At 35.0% G+C, this 6,681-nt stretch overlaps 1 pseudogene; it reads left to right on the forward strand.

Moving 5' to 3' along the window:
- Window positions 1–6,173: 6,173 nt before the first annotated feature.
- On the forward strand, window positions 6,174–6,292 carry LOC112482185 (annotated as a pseudogene).
- Window positions 6,293–6,681: the final 389 nt, after the last annotated feature.

The following is a 6,681-nucleotide window of genomic DNA, read 5'->3' on the forward strand; positions in this document are numbered from 1 at the left end:
GTGGAGGGGAAAAAATCTATTTTTTACTTAATTTCATTCAAAGTCTTAAATACTTGCGCTGTAAATAAATTATATTTTTTTATTCAAAATTGTACAAAATAACTGGAGATAATTTTTTTCTGCTCCACAAATATTTTGGCTCATTAAATTGTCATTTTTGCGCATGCTATTATTTAATATTTATTGAGTACAAACATTATGTGAAGTAGATATACTATAAGGCTTCTATTTCTTATTCATGATCCAATTTAGACATCCTATCTTTTCCTTAGTAAGCCGAGGAATCCTCCTGTTTGTATTTACTCAAAATTTTTCAGGCCTTGTATCTTTTTTATATTTGCCATGAAAAACTTAAAAAAAAAAAAGATGATATGAAAATGGAATAAAACCACCTTTTAATTTCTTGGAACATAGTATAAAACATTAAAGAAACGAGGGCAATTAGAAAAGGCATTAAGAACAAATTATATTCATTAAATCCCCCGGCATTACTTTAAATGAAAATTCTTTTGATAAGAGAAATCAGTGTGATTATTAACTAAGAATGAAGAACAGGAGGATGAATCCAGGAGAACTATTAAGTTTTAGAATGCTGAGACATTGTTTGAGAATTCTTATGTCCATTGGCTGCATCCACTTAGATATCTAAATTTAGCATCATTCTTTACTGTGGAAATTAACCACGATTCTACCAGGCTGCACCCTCTTCAGCTGACAATGTAAGTCTGTGGGGCAAGGAGCCTGAAAGGCTCTCAGCTTGCAGCAGAAACTGACAGGATTGTGACAAGAACAGTTAAACGTATGAAAGTAGAAAATGACCCAAAGTCACCTCAGAGCTATTTCAAGCTTTCCAAGTATACATCCAAAATTACTTATATTGATCTTCATTTTCAGGGATAGAAGACACTGGTTTTCAAGAACCCCTTGAAATGTGTAGAGTAACTGTAAACAATATCTTTTAGACAAAATTTCTTTTTGAACAGTTTCTAAAATGGACCAGGAGTTCTCTTCACCTCTGACAATGCGAACAGCAGACAGACGCTGTATTGCATGGCTGCCACCAGTCATTAGTTTTCCCAGTCAGGATGACCAAGTGGACTGAGTCCAATCTGAAGGCCAGGTCAAAGTTAAGTCTAAATTTAGCATCCCTTAAGACTTCCCTATTAACCTTAGACCCATAGGTTAAGTCATAGCAGAGTGGCCCAGCTAAGCATGTAAAGCAGAACCCATGCCCGTTTCCGGGTGTGTTGAAGGCTTACAGTCTATTATTTTTTGGCTGAAGGAAGGACAAGGGAATCCCAAACTGAATCGGGAGAACAGAATGAGTTTACTGTGAGTTTACTCGTTAGACTGCAGGACCAGATCTGACACCCTAGAGAGAAGAAAGTGCAAAGGGTACAGCTGAGGAGACCATTTTCAAGGCAAGGTGACAAAGAACAGCAGGGATTAAGAGGAACGCGCATTCTTTTAATTCTGTCCAGAGTTCAGTGGGGTCTAGGAACTCACAGAAGCTCAGCAGTGGCAGTGCAGAGGCAAGGGGACACCTCCCAAAAGTGTGAAGGGGCCAGAAGGGAACGACATAAAGCAAGAGATATTTTAGACAAAACCAACAAGATTTAGTGATTTCGTGGGAAAGACTGGTTTTTAATAACAGAGATGGGACAAGAAATTAGCAACATATTTCATTACTACCTACAGCAAGTGAGACCCAGGACCATTCAATTGTGGAATTTGGGGACATCATCTGACAATGTAATAATAATAATAATAATAATAATAATAATAATTCCCCATAATTTTTAAATAAACTTTTTATTTTGGAATAATTTTAGTTCAGAGTTCCTATGTACTTGTCCTGCAGTCTTCCCTAATCTTAACATCTTAGATAACTGTTACATTCGTCAAAAGTAAGAAAATAACATTGGCGCATTACTGTAAACTAGACTCAGTTTTTTCACTAATGCCCTTTCGCTGTTAAAGGATTCAATCCATAGTAGTACACAGCATTTAATATGATTTTTTTTAATTACAGATTAATTCAAAAATACGTATATAACGCGCAAGACAAAAACTTCTGCTTTCAAGGATATTACAGTCTAATAAGGGAAATAAGCAAAAAGGCAGCAGCTGTAGTACCTTACGGTAAATGCTCCGACGGGAGGAGCCTCAGTGGCCTGTGGAAGCACCCAGAAAAAGCTGCAATAGCTCGGAGAAGGTGACGTTTATGCTGAGACGCTCAAAGTGGGTAAGAGTTCGAAGGCAGTTCACTAGGAAGCTGTCCCAGGCAGAGGAAACACATTTTAGATGAGTAAGTCTTAAATGTCACTAAACTGTATATGCAAATGGTTTCAAAAAAAAGTGCTTTTGTTTATTTTTTCTTAAAACATTATTTTTTAATCCTATTATAATTCTGAAAACACTTAACAAAGGAAATCGTTAAATCTCGCATAGGTGGTTCTTGGTAAATTCATAGGCTTTGACTTTCTTTAACCTATCTTATTCCTAGCGTTGGATGCATGATCCTGTGGTGCTGACTCAGCGCTCTAAGGTAATGTATGTTTGTGCATTCTTTTAGTGCTAATGTTTTATTACAATGATTTTAAACTGTAAACTCCCACGAGGCAAAAAACCTGTTCTATATCTCCAAGTGACTGATTGAATTCCATTTAGCAATGGGCCTTCAGTAAGCACTGTAAAAACGACATTTTTTCCCTTGGTAGATTTGGGAAACGGGTGTAAGTTTTGAAGAGAGAAAGACAAAAATAAAGGAGAGTGTACATGAAATCTTTGATATCACTGTACGTTTACCCCTGACTCTGAGACCAAGACAATGTAACCACAAATCCAGACCACATCTCTCCACTGCAGTGACCCGAGAGAGGCAGGGCCGAATCCTGCTTCAGAACAAAGCACTGAATCCAGAATGCTGGCTTGAATCTAGAACTTGCCAGTCATTGAAACGTGCTGGGTCTTCCTGTCCTCATACACAAAACAGCAGTAATCCACGCCTCACCGGAATACTGGGAGGATAAAATGGACTCATGAAGGAAACATGGTTTGAACCACACCTGCAGAATAAATGCTCGAGACATGTTAACTAATTATCTTCTGAAACAGCCAGTATAATCACATTTTCTCCATTATCCCTACATCATCTAACCACTCTATTCCTACCTTCCCCGTAAATCTTCCAGTGTTTATTCTGACATTACAAATTCTCAGTAGATGTGTGTCTTGTGACTTAATAATCTTTGAAGCTTTGTACCTTGAATGCATCAAGTATACTGAAAAGGGTAAAAAATATCTGTGATGTCTAGTGGGTTTTAATGCAATATAACCAGTCCTAACTAAAAGAGAAACATAATTTGTTTCATTTTTATTTAAAAACTCGATCCCATTTTCTCAGTAATTTGAATTACATTTCTCCATTTATGTTTCCTTTTAAAGATGTAGTGTCTTAGTCACATAGAAAAGTATAGTTGATATAACAATCACTTACTCAGCTTGAACTATAAATAGGGCCAAATTTATTTCCCAAGCTACTGTCCCAGCTATTCCTAATCTTAGATCTTTCAGTTACATCCCAAGCTACTCCATGTACTTCAAATTATTTTGAAAGAAATCCCAGACATCCTAATTATTTCTCCTGTATGTATTTAAACATGACAATCAGGTCTAACCTGATTAACCTTTTTTATGAATTGATGCATGCTATTCTATATCTCTAGCAAGCCACTTCAGTATTTAAAATTTTACTTCAAAAATAGGTTTGTTATTTTATTCATTCCATATTTCTCTATTATATTTTCCATTCTGATGGCATTTACACATTTTTTCGCAGCTTTATCGAGGTATAATTGACATACAAAAATTGTGCTTATTGAATGAATATAATTTGATGGGTCTAGACATAGGCATATGACCATGAAACCATCACTGTGATCAAGGTAATAAACATGTTCGTCACTTCCAAAAGTTTTCTCATGTTTCCCTCTTTCTTGTGATAAAAGCATTCAACAATTTTTTCAAGTTCAAAATGCAGTGTGGTTAATTATAGGTGCTATGTTTGCATGGCTGATGTCTACAGTTTATTCATCCCATGAAATGGAAATGTTAGACCATTGGCCACAACTTCCCATCTCCCCCTGGCAATTATCATTCCACTCTCTGCATCTATGAGTCAGATTATTTTAGACAGCTCATACAAGTGGAATCATACAATACTTCCTTTTCTGTCACTGTCTCTTATTTTACTTTTCATAATGTCCTCCAAGTTTATCCATTTTGTCACATATGGCAGGATTGCCTTCAATTTTAAGGCTGACTAATATTCCACTGTATGTATACACCACGTTTTCTTTATACATTTATCCACGGATAGACATTTAGGTTGTTTCCATATCTTGTTTACTATGAATAGTGCCGCGATTAACACGGGAGTGCAGACATCTCTTCGAGATCCCGATTTCGATTCCTCTGTACGTGCACACGCAAGTGGGATCGCTGGGTCTTAGCGTAGTTCTATTTTTGATTTTTTGAGGAACCTCAATATTGTTTTCCACAGTGGCTGCACCGTTTTATAACCTACTAACAGCATTCAAGAGTTCCATTTTTCATTTCCAAAATCAGATTTCAGAAAAACAGTAATGCACACAGGATGTTACAGTGATACTTTCAATATGTGATGTAGCGAACACACCTTAGAAGAACAGAGAGTACTACATATTTATGATATTTGAGTAAATACTTTTTATATATCATCTATCTGGCCTTAGTTTTGATAGACTATTCTTTTATAAGTAGAGAAAATATGGTATTTACTCAAATATCATAAATATGCAGTATAAAGCACATCTTCGGTGTGGGTGGTACACAGCTCAACATCCCACCCAGAATACGGTAGAAAAGAAGAAAGAGGTGAGCACCTCAAGAAAAAACAATAAGCGACAGTTCTGGTGGACTTAGGCTGGCGTTCCAAACCATAAAACACGTATGCTCCCAAAGGAAAAATGTGAAAATCGAAGAGAAGCAATGATCAATTATACAATAGGAAACATGGAAGAAAATTTCTGTGACCTGAAGAAATTCAAGTTTACAAGATGTATTTTAATATGATTAAAGCCAAGTTTTAAAAAAGTCAGGTAGAACATGGCCTTATAAAAACTTCAAAATTAAGGAAAACATATACAGGTAAACAAGCAGAAAAGTCAAATTCATACAAGGGTACAAAGATAAAGTTTTCGTCATAACTATTACCTGGACTATTGAGTTTTAAAGAAGGAAGCTCGATTTCTAGAATTAGCTTGATTTTTTTACATTTATTTCTTAAAGACATTTTAGGTGTAAATAATATGTATATATGTTAAAAATTCACACTGTACGTTATAGGATAAATGAAAATCGAGTTCCTTCTACTCTCCCGTCTCCTAGTCATCCTCCACTGAACACAGTACATAGCTATCTATAAGCTAGACAGGCAATAAAGTACACACACTAATACATGCTTACATAGCATTTGCTACACACTGAACACTGTTCTAAGCACTTTAAAATTACCATCTCAACTTCTATTATTCTGTATGTGTTACTTTGTACTTTCTAAATATAAATTACCTATGTTAGCAGTTGGTTTCGCTATATTAGACCCTACATATTTTTTTCATTCTTTTTAACAGTTGCATATTATTTCGGGCCCATAGAATTTGAGGTCAAATATTATAATGCAAAACGCTGTACAGAGCCAGCTTATTATCATTTAGTTCTGAAGTCAATAGAAAACTTTCTTAATTAAGCCACTCAAAATGTGCCAATTTTATAAATTCTTCAGAAAGTTACTCATGCCTATAGCCAAAAATAGTCATCTCAAAATCAAGAATGCCATAATGAGGTGCCCATATTAACAAGGATTAAAGTGAATATGGGTACCGATTAAATTAATGAGACTAATAATTTTATGAGATGATTATAAATAACTTACCATTAATGTTATAAAAATAATAGTAGAAGTCATGATATATAAATATTTTATTTTAATAAGATAATTTTTATGGAATATGAAGCTCTTGTATAAATAACACAATCCCAATGTGGTAGATGAGGGCATATATATTTTTAAAAGGTTTAGAGGCAATAATATAAGTGAGTTAAACTTCTGTATTAAATATTTGATTCTCGTCTACGGTCATGCCACCCTGAACAAGCCTGATCCCCTCCAATCTCAGAAGCTAAGCAGGGTCCGGCCTGGTTAGTACTTGCATGGGAGACCACACAGGAAGACCAGGTGCTGTAGGCATAAAAAATAAAAAATAAAAAATAAGGGATTGTAAGCTGAGAAGGTCCTTGCAACCTGTGAGGTCAACCAAGGGTTGCCTTTCCTAAAAACAATTTTTTTAAAAATTTTTAATTAAAAAAACAAATAAAATTTTTGATTCTCTTAATTGAATATGAAACAAATCTTTCTATATATTGTCATAAGAGATATGCACAACACAAATAATGCTATCTTGAACCATAGATGCTCCAAAATCTCAATAAACATTTTAGGTAGAAACTGCAGACCACACATTTTTTTAGTGCACTGCAATAAACCTATGTATGTACAATAAAAAGCTAACTTAACTAAGGGCTTACTATGTGTGTCAGGCACTGTTCTTTGCACACTTTACAAAACAGATAAATATA

This window comes from Pteropus alecto, unplaced genomic scaffold, assembly GCF_000325575.1.
Source record: "Pteropus alecto unplaced genomic scaffold, ASM32557v1 scaffold35, whole genome shotgun sequence".
NCBI classification, from domain to species: Eukaryota; Metazoa; Chordata; class Mammalia; order Chiroptera; family Pteropodidae; genus Pteropus; species Pteropus alecto.